Source organism: Muntiacus reevesi, chromosome X (assembly GCF_963930625.1).
Source record: "Muntiacus reevesi chromosome X, mMunRee1.1, whole genome shotgun sequence".
Lineage (NCBI taxonomy): Eukaryota > Metazoa > Chordata > Mammalia > Artiodactyla > Cervidae > Muntiacus > Muntiacus reevesi.
This window is the reverse complement of record NC_089271.1, coordinates 56,801,279-56,812,563: the sequence shown is the minus strand read 5'-3', so window position 1 is coordinate 56,812,563 and position 11,285 is coordinate 56,801,279.

Sequence of the window (11,285 nt, the reverse complement as noted above, 5' to 3'; positions counted from 1 at the left end):
GCAGTGGATGGAAGCTGAAATTTAGGGATTGGATGGCAGCCCCAGGGTGAGGACAGCTACTGACTGTGTTGAGATAGCCCAAGGGGAGCTGAGGAAGGAGATTCCAGCAGGGAATACCCTGGAAGGAAAGCCTGATGTGAGGAAGGGTAAAACTGCTCAGTCACATGCAGGGGGTGAAGCCATCACTGTAGCCTCTCCCTCTCCCCACATGCCGGTGCCCAGTAGCTGACCAATGGAGGAAGACCTCAGACATGGTGGCCCTTTGAGTACCTCATTCATGGAACAATTGAGAAAGACCCCAGCCAGGTGGGCGAGAGGGGCAGTGGTGGGCTTTGAGTACCTGCTGCACCAAGCAACACAGAAGGACAAGCCAGGGAAGCCCTTTTTAATGCAAGATGCCAAAGGCTAGAAAAAGATCTAATAGTGCCTTATTTCCTGCACCCATGGATACAGGCTTCCTTGAACACCTGACACAACCAGGTTCCCCACAATCCGAGCAGCCATAACTAACTCCATGTCTTGTCCTCATTGAGGCAGAAGTGCCAGAGGCAAGGGGGAAAAAACACTAACAGCACCATATCCCCCTGTATCTGTGGCCGCTGGCTCCCCTGTGTACCTGGTGCTGCCAAGTTCCCCATGATCCAAGCAGCTGCACCACCTCCATGTTCAGTCCTCACTGGGGCAGAGCCAAGTACTCCAGGGCAACCTTAGGAGCAAACTCCTGTATGTGACTCATATGCAGAAGTGGGGATAAAACCACAACTGAATTCGAGGGGCAATGTGGCTAAGGAAGAGGACCAAAGACCTTTCCACCAGCTATACAAACTGCAGATTAAATCCACATGATCAACTAGGTAGACTTTGTGTCTATGGAGTATATAAAAGGACAATGAGTGTTTACACAAAAGGAAAAGCCCTAGCTCTGGCAACAGTGTACACTGAAGACAAATACAAGCATGAGTAGGGCCAGATTAGAGTCTGAGCTGTTACCAAAGCAGGTCCAGAGAACACTCTGGTATTGGAGGGTCTCCTAGGGGGGCAGAGGTGGAACTACCAACCTATATACATTATTCTCCTTTCTTTTTAACTTCCTTCCTTTATTTTCATTTCTCCCCATATTGTTCTCATATTCTTTCTTTATTCCTTTAATTTTTATTTTTTACAACTGGTACTTTCCATGTGTAAAACATTTTATTTTTAAATAAATTTATTTTATATTTCTTCTTATTTTTAAAGTATTGATTATTCTCTTCTTTTTGACTCTTGTTTTCATCCTTTTTTTTTACCTTTTTCTCTCTTCCTTTCTCTTTGTAAGTGTGCAAGTTTTGTCTTCTATGTTGCGAGGCCTGTGAATTCTTGGTGCTGCAGTTGGTTGAGCCTGAACCCCCAAGGTGGTAGATCCAAGTCCAGGACATTGAACCACCAGAGACCTCAAGACCCCATTGAGCATTAATTGAAGAGAACTCTTACAAATCCCTTCATCTCAACACTAAGACCAAACACTACCCAAAGGCTGAAAAGCCCCAATGTCAGACATTTCATGCCAAACCATTAGCAAAAGAGAAAAACAAACCTGACCATTAGTACAAAGGATTCCCAAAGCCATACCAAGTCCATGGACATCCCAAAGCATAATACTGGACATGGTACAATCCTTCAGAAAGACAAGATCTAGGTCCATCCACCAGAGCACAGTCTCAAGTCCTCCCAACCAGGAAAACTTCTCAAGGCACTTCTTCAACTTCACCTGTGGGGAGCAGACTTCACAATTAAGAGGAATAGTAACCCCCCAACCTGCAGAAAGGAGACCCCAAACACAGTAAATTAAATGAATTGAAAAGACAGAGAAACATGTAGCAGATGAAGGGACGTGGTAAAAACCCACAAGACCAAACAAATAAAGAAAAAATAAGGAACCTACCTGAGAAAAGAATTCAGAGCAATGATAGTAAAGATGATCCAAAATCTTGAAAATAAAATGAGATTGGCTAAATGGGTACAAAACCAACACCCCTATAAATGCTGTCTACAAGAGACTCACCTCTGACCTATGGACATGCACAGACTGAAAGTGAGGGGCTAGAAAAAGATATTCCATGAAAATTGAAATCAAAAGAAAATGGGAGTAGCAATACTCATATCAGATGAAATAGACTTTTAAATGAAGAACATATAAGACACAAGGAAGAATACTACATAATGATCAAGGGATCAATCTAAGAATATATAAGAATTATAAATATATATGCACCCAACATAAGAGCACCTGAATACATAAAACAAATGTCAAAAACTATTAAAGCAGAAATAGACAGCTACACAAAAATAGTTCAGGACTTTAATACCACTTGCACACCAGTGGGCAGGTCATCCAGATAGATAATTAATAAGGACATGAAAGATTGTGGTCATGAGCCATGAGCTATGCCAGTATTCACGACTTCCAGAGGAGAAGATTTTGATCTGGGGCCAGAGATGAGGCTTGATCACTTGGAGCTTTTGTGTAGCAGAGTTTTATTAAAGTATAAAAAGAGACAGAGAAAGCTTCTGACATAGACATCAGAAGGGGACAGAAAGAATTCCCCCTTGCTTGTTTTTAGCAAGACATTTTATACCTGTTAGCAAGTTTCTAATTAGATAAAAGAAACGCCTTAAGACTGAGGGAGTTGTACCCTCTCCCACAGCATGCATTTTGAGATAGAATGGCACAAGGGGAGTCATCTCCAGCCATAAAACAATTGACATGAATCTTGAAGAAAGGCAGATTCCCAAGCAAATATTTAGTTTCATTAACATAGTTTAAGAAGACATTTCCTTGAGTAAGACATACTGGTTTGCTGAGCTATTATCAACTCAAAGTTTGAGAAAAAGGTTAGCCCTAGGTGGAACCGATTTGAAGAAAGGCAGATTCCAAAACAAATACAGTTTCATTAACATAGCTTAGGAAAAACATTTCCACAGCTAAGATTGCATTGGTTAGCTCAAGGTTTGAGAAAAATATAAATTCAGGTAGAATCAGGTGTTGTCATGGCAACACAGAATTAAAAGAAGCCTCCTTTAATTTTGTGTAAGGAAGAAAAAATAAGTCTGTCACTTGCAGTTTATTTCCTCCTGCTGCTTGGGGACCTCTGACCTCCCGACCAAGGCTATTAACCCTTTCAGAAACACAAGCTTTAAAAGATACATTGGATCACTTGGACCTAATCAATATCTGCAGGATAGTTCATCCAAAAACAGGAGATTTCACTTTTTTTCTCAAGCGCACATGGAACTTACTCCAGGATAGATCATATCTTGGGCCAAAAATCAAGCCTTGGTAAATTTAGGGAAAAAAATCATTTCAAGCCTCTCTTCTGACCACAACATTATAAAAGATTAGATATCAAATACATGAAAAAAAATACAAAAACCACAACACAGGGAGAGTAAACAATACACTTCTGAATAACCAGTAGGTCACTGAAGAAACCAAAAAGCAAATGAAAATATACCTAGAAACAAATGACAATGAAAACATGACAACTCAGAACCTATGAGATGCACTAAAAGCAGAGGGATGTTTATAGTAATACAAGTTTATCCCAAGAAACAAGAAAAACATTGAATAAAGAACTTAGTCTTACACCTAAAGCAACTAGAAAAACAAGAATTTTAAAAATTTCAAAGTTAGAAGAAGGAAAGAAATTGTAAAAATCAGAGCAGAAATAAGTAAAAAATAAAAGGAAACAATAGCAAAGATCAATAAAACTAAAAGCTGGCTCTTTGAGAAGATAAACAAAATTGACAAACCATTAGCCAGACTCATCAAGAAAAAAATAGGAGCAGACCCACATCAACAAAATTTATACACAGAAATCCTCTGCATTTTTATACACTAACAATAAAAAATCAGAAAGGGAAATTAAGGAAATATTCCCTATTCACCACTGCAACAAAAAGAATAAAACACTGATGAAAAAAATCTACCTAAAGAGACAAAAGACAAGTATGCATAAATCTATAAGACATTGATGAAAGAAATCAAAGATGACACAAACAGATGGAGAGATATACCATGTTCCTGGATTGGAAGAATCAATATTGTGAAATAACTAAATATACAGGTTCAATGCAATTCCTATCAAACTACTGATGGTATTTTTCACAGAATTAGAACAAAAAATACACAATTTATGTGGAAACACAACATACCCCAAATAGGCAAAGCAATCTTGAAAATGAAGAATGGAGCTGGAGGAATCAAACTGCCTGACTTCTGACTATACTACAAAGCTACAGCCATTAAGACAGTATTATACTGGCACAAAAAAAGAAATATAGACCAATGGAACAAGATAAAAGCCCAGAGATAAACCCATGCACCAATGGGTACCTTATCTTTGACAAAGGAGGGAAGAATACACAATGAGAAAAGATAGTTTCTTCAATAAGTGGTGCTTGGAAAACTTGACATGTGCCTGTTAAAAAAAAATGGAATTTGAACCCTTTCTAACACCGTGTGCATGTGTGCATGCTCAGTTGCTTCAGTCGTATCTGACTCTTTGTGATCTTATGGACTGGAGCGTGCCAGGCTCCTCTGTCCATGGGATTTTCCAGGCAAGAATACTGGAGTGGGTTGCCATGCCCTCCTCCAGGGGATCTTCCTGACCCAGAGATTGCATTGCAGGTGGATTCTTTACTCACTGAGCCACCTGAGAATCCTGTTACTAACACCATACACAAAGATAAACACAAAATGAATTAAAGACCTAAATGTAAGGCCAGAAGCTTTAAAACTCTTAGAGGAAAACATAGGCAGAACACACTCTGTCATAAACCACAGCAAGATCCTCTAAAACACACCTGCTAGACTAAAGGAAATAAAAAGAAAAATAAACAAATGAGATCTAATTAATCTTTTCTTTTTAGTTTTACCAGATTTATTTTACTTATACACAAACAGTACAAACTTGTTATACACAGATGATACAAACGAGCAAGAAACAAAACATTTCTGAATGGAGTGTGTACTTGTATAAATTACTCAGTTCACAGACAAAGCAAAATAAATATAAAAATCACAACATTAGATTTACAGAAGAGCCAAAATATACACAGGTTTAGACCTTGAATTACTATTAGGAAAAAAAATCTCCCCAATGGACTGGAATCTAGATTGAACATTGTATATAAGATATAGTTCACATTAATTTTAAAATACAAAAAAAAGTATAAGTCTACTACACAACATTAGAAATCCTACTAATCTATTTTCAGGGGAAATCAGAGCTCCTTATCAAATATAACAAGACTTAAAGGGGGGAATAAACAGTCTTACTTGCATTAATGCTAGTGCTTTCCCAAGGAAGTCAAATTTCAACTGTTTCTAGGTGGTGGGGAAATCATTTTCAAAACTAAAAGGCAGTAAAATATATAACTCACAAAATTCATCTTCACTATACTACTCTAGAGTCCTACAATTCAGTCATCTATATCATTAGTAGAATATTCACTACAAAGATTTAAAGCATATAAAGGTGGAGGGGGGGAACTGAAAAGATATTCAGAAACAGTTTGTCAGCATATTTGGCACCTGCACAGACCAGTAATGGATTTGTCACTTTGGGGAAGAACAAACAAGGCAAAATAATATTGCTGATGTCGAGCTATTCTATTTAGAAGGAAGGAGGAAAAAACATATAACTCCAGTTAACTTTGCGTTGCAGGCATCATCCCACTTAATCGGCTTGCCTATGAACAGATACCTGTCCTTTACAGGTTTTTGGTCAGAATCTCCTTAGTTATTTGTGTGCAGTAGGGCACGGAGTAGTTATTTCATGCAACGGATTGAGGAGAAGCGAGAAACTCTCCATTATCTAGTCTTTCAAGCTTCCAGAGCCTCTTAGAATACTGTTAATAATCTCACAAGAAAACATTTTCAGGGGCGGGGGGAGCTGGAGAAAAAGGAAATTAATGAGAAAGTTTAAGCGTGAACTGGTTTTGTGCCTTGATTATGTAAATAAAAACTAGTCATTCATCACAGTAAATTAACACTATATACAGTCATTTCACAGGCTTTGTTCCACTTGAATTATTAACATCCCTGCCATCCATCCATCCATCCACTAGGGGATAAAAAAGGACACACTGGATGGGTCTAGGTTCTACAGTCAACATCCTACGGTTAATGGTGAGTCTGAGACTTGGCGTGTTGGAATCGCTGCTGCCTGACAGGACTGCCCAGGTCTCCTAAAGGTGAAGAGTTTCGTGACAAGAGAAAGACAAGGAGACTATGAGAAAAAGACGGGGTGGGGGGGCGGGGGTCTGTTAGGATAATTTCACAGAAGGAGAGTAAGTAGGCAAACCAAAAAGGTTTATGGTCAAGTTGAAGGTTGATGTGGTAACTGCAGAAACTGCTGTGCAAAAAAAAAAAAAAGTTAAAATCACACTCAGGAGACCTGTACTAATTCACTGCAGATGGTGTTTGAAGGTCAAATAAACTGAGGGGGTGCACCAGGTGGGGCGTGAGCAGAGAGAGAGGCGTGAGGGGCCGGCCTAGCTGTGCGAGTAGAAGCCATAGTAGCCGCCTGTGTCCTTGGCACAGTTCTCGCAGTCCCGCTGGGCCAGCACCTCGCTCTTGAGTGGGGATGAGGTCTCGGACACGGGCATGTTGGTGGGCAAGATCTGCCTCCTTTTGGCCTGCTCGTAAATCCCAGAGTCGCTCAAGTCGAAGGATTTCATGGAGGAGGGCGTCTATATCCAGCTGGTGTCAGACAGGTCCTTGGGCTTAGAGTCCTTGGCGGGCCAGTTGGCAGCGGCGAACACTCTGCAGACAGGCCCTTGACCTCCTCGCCCAGGCATAGGTTGACGCCAGCTATGCGGCGGTGACTGCAGCATTATTGGGCCAGCAAAGCAGCACCTAGCCTGACTTGGCACCTCATTATTGCAGGGGAGCTGTGCACACTCCAGCCCTATGGTCTGCACGTAGTAACCAAGCTAGTAGCCCGTGCAGCCAGTGGCCTGCTGCTGCAGTGCCTTCATGCCCGCCACCAAATAAGAGAACAGCAGGGCCACATTGCCTGCGAAGTCCGTGGCTGTGTGGCTGTGTTGCAGGTCGAGTTGGCAAAATCCAGTGGGTTGTTGGCCAGCATCAAAACCAGTGCTGAGGCCCGGGTCCTAGGCCTGTTGCAGCAACAGCAACCCATTGGTGTGCAACACGCACACAGGACCTAATTAATCTTATAAAATTTTCACACAGTGAAGGAAACTATAAGCACAGTGAATAAACAAACCTCAGAATGTTGGAAAATAATAGCAAATGGAACAACTGACAAAGGATTAATCTCCAAAATATACAACCAACCCATTCAGCTCAATACCAGAGAAGCAAACAACCCAATCAAAAAGTAAGCAGGAGATCTACAGACATTTCTCCAATGTAGACATACAGATGGCTAGCAAACACATGAAGAAATGCTCAGCATTACTCATTATTAGAGAAATGCAAGTGAAGAATAAAATGAGATATCATCCCACACCAGTCAGAATGGAAATCTTCAAACTGTCAACAAACAATAAATGCTGGAGAGGGTGTGGAGAAAAGGGAGTGCTCTTGCACTGTTGGTGGGAATGCAAATTAATACATCCTCTGTGAAAGATGGTATGGAGATTCCTTTAAAAATTAGGAATAAAACCACCATATGACCCAGCAATCCCACTCCTAGGCATATACCCTGAGGAAACCAAAATTGAAAAAGATACATGTATCCCATTGTTCATTGCAGCACTATTTACAACAGCTAGAACATGGAAGCATCTTAGATGTCCACTGACAGATGAATGGATAAAGAAATTTTGGTACATATACACAATGGAATATTACTTAGCCATGAAAAGGAACACATTTGAGTCAGTTCTGATGAGGTGGATGAATCTAGAGCCTATTATATGGAGTAAATTGAGTCAGAAAGAGAAAGATAAATATTGTATTCCAATGTATTTATATGGAATCTAGAAAAACAGCTACTAAAAGATTCACCTGAGTACTTCTTTGCTTCTGGGATGGACAAATATTTTCCCACCAGTTTCTGGTGGTCCCTGAGTGTCCTACTCCCTTATTGGGAAGAGATATACTCACTAAAGTGGGGACCACCCTTGTGATGGAAAGCTTTTCAGCCCCTAGAGCCCTACAGCTTCTGGTTACTACTGAAGAACCCATTACACCCTCTCCAATAGAAAGGGACCAAAAACTATGGGAGGATAAAATTAACCCCCAGGTGTGGAACCAGGGGACTCCTGGACGAGCCTACCAAGCTGAACAGGTCATCACTGTCCTCCAAGATGCCACTCGATTTCCTAACTGGAAACAGTATCCCCTCAGAAAAGAGGCTTGGGAGGGACTACAGCCTCTAATAAGTATACTCCTTGCTTGTGGGCTATTGGTCCCTACCAACTCGCTATGTAACACCCCTATACTCTCTGTAAAGGAAAAGGACACAACCTGGTGAATGGTTCAAGATCTCTGGATCAAAAATGAAGCTGTAGTCCCCATCCATCCCACAGTACCCAATCCCTATGTAATCTTGGGAAAAATCCCACCCAGTGCGAAGAGGTTTACAGTCTTGGATCTCAACGATGCTTTTTTTTTTTGCATACCACTAGCTAAAGAATCCCAGTATCTTTTTGCCTTCGAGTGGGAGGCTCCAGGAGAAAAGCATCAACAGATGACTTGGACAGTATTACCTCAAGGGTTCAGAGATAGCCCCCACCTGTTTGGACAGGCTCTTAGCTGGGATGTCCTAGATCTGGACCTGGGACCTAATGGGAAAATATTACAATACATAGATGACCTACCAATCTGCTCTCCAGATGAGAAAAATGCCCAACAACATGCAATTCAGGTTCTAAACTTTTTGGCAGAGAGGGGATAAAATGTCTCCCATGCTAAGGCACAGATGGTCGAGAAAAAGGTCACTTACCTGGAAGTTTAGATTACACATGGATCCAAAAGACTGTCCTCTGATCAGGTACAAGGAATCCTCCAGTTGCCCCCCTACAACTTGAAAACAATTACAAGTTTTCCTGGGGCTAATTGGGTATTGTAGAATCTGGATACCCAACTATGGTCTAGTTGCCCAACCCTTATATGAAAGCTTGAAGGGACAGGATAATTCAATCCCACTAATGTGGGAAACTCCTCAAAAGAAGGCAGAGGCTACACTAAAATAAGCATTAACTCAAGCACCTGCCTTGAGTTTGCTGGACCCAGAAAAATCATTCCAACTTTATGTCCACGAAAGAGAAGGAATAACCTAGGGAGTGTTAACTCAAAGGTTGGGATCTGAGCCCTAGCCATAGCTTACTTATCCAAGAGGCTTGACCCAACCACCTGAGGCTGGCCTTCCTGCCTTCGGAATTCTGCAGCGATTGCAATCCTGATAGAAGATGTTTTAAAAACTCTCTAAACTATTTTTACCAGCCAAAAAGTGAAACAACTCCTAAACAGGAGAGGCAATTTGTGGTCGTCTGATAAAGGAATCCTCAGATATCAAGTAGTGCTGATGGAAAATACAAGCCTCACTATACCCCATTGTGAGGTTCTTAACCCAGCCACCCCCCTGCCTAGCCAGAAGGGCTCTGTCCCCTTTCACTCTTGCCTAGAAACCTTGGACCATTGGACAAAACCCCAAGAGGGATAGTCGGAAGATCCTCTGACCAATCCTGAGGAAATGTGGTACACTGATGGAAACAGCTTTGTCTTGGATGGGAAAAGATGAGCCAGATATGCCATAGTCTCCAATTTTGAGACCATAGAGGCTAAGGCTTTGGCACCAGGTACTCCAGGCCAATTAGCTGAGCTCATAGCCCCGACTCGAGCTTTAGAGCTGGGAAAAGGAAAAAGAGTAGCAATTTACACTGACTCCAAGTATGCCTTTCTGGTGCTACATGCACATACTGCTATTTGGAAAGAAAGGGGCCACTTGACCACTCAAGGGTCCCCAATCAACTATGGTGATCAAATCCTTAGACTCTTGGAGGCAGCCCAACAACCCACTGAGGTTTCAGTCTCCCACTGCAAAGGACACCAAAAAGGGAGCACGGAAGTGTCACGAGGGAACCAAGCAGGCAATCAGGCAGCTAAGAGAGCAGAATTACAGAACAGTGACTTAATAGGGGTTGCCACCTTGTTCCACAGAATAATGTGCCAGAAACTCCTTCATATACTGAAGGTGAGACTCTTAAAGCTAAGAGTGAGGACTTTCAAGAAGATCATATGGGATGGTTCCAAAAGGAGGGACTCCTTTTTCTGCTTGGAAACCTCCAATGGAAGTTGGTTAACTCCTTACATGCCACCACTCATTTAAGAGGAAAAGCCCTCCAAAGATTACTAGAAAGTTCCTTCAGAGGAACAGGCCTCCAAACGACTATAAAGCAAGTGGTCTCCTCTTGTCCCACTTGCCAATTAAACAACTACCAAGGAGATCTGTTGGGAGCCGGCAAGAGAAACTCCGCCCGTGGCAAGGTCTGGGTCCAAGGAGCTGGCACGCAAAGGCATCTGGACCTCTGGGACCTCTCCACACGCAAAGGCGTCCGGACCTCTGGGGGTTTCTCGGGACCGCCCCACCATCCACTCCCAGGCCTTCATCCTTTCATTTTCTGATGCTTGGCGTTCTTCTATGTTCCCTAAAAACTAGTCTGACTCTTACCTAAAATCCCTCCTTGGAACCTTTGCATGGCAGCAACACAGTCCCTAGGGGCACATGGGCCCCAATAAACAGGCCAGAGGTAAGGAATATATTACACAGAATATCCTGCCTCTTCTGGCTCTGTTGGAATTATGATTGCCAATTTAGAATCTGGAATGCTCATGATTGCACAAAAACCCTTCTAGCACAAAACCAAATCTGCCAGCAACAGGCCTATCTATCCCATAAGCAAAAGTAGATAAAGAGTCCATTACAGATTGAGAAGTTTCCTTAGGGTGTGATCAGGAGGGAATTCATGAGACCTCTGACCCTTAGGATTACATACCAGAGTTAAGTCTGCCCGGGGCTGAGCTTCTCAAGATAAGGCTTGTAGATGGCTTTTCACAGTTGACTAGCTGCTGCCATTGAATTATTTAAAAGTTATGTGTAGGTATTGATTTTCCGGAAAGTTGTTTATGATGTAACCCGTGATTATGCACCTGGTACAATCTTATCATTTCCCCCTCCTTAAACCTTTTTGAAGGTTTATTGGTTTGAGGGTATATAAGCACTGATGTAAAAGAATAAAGTAGTCTTGACCCTGCACTCAACCAAGACTCC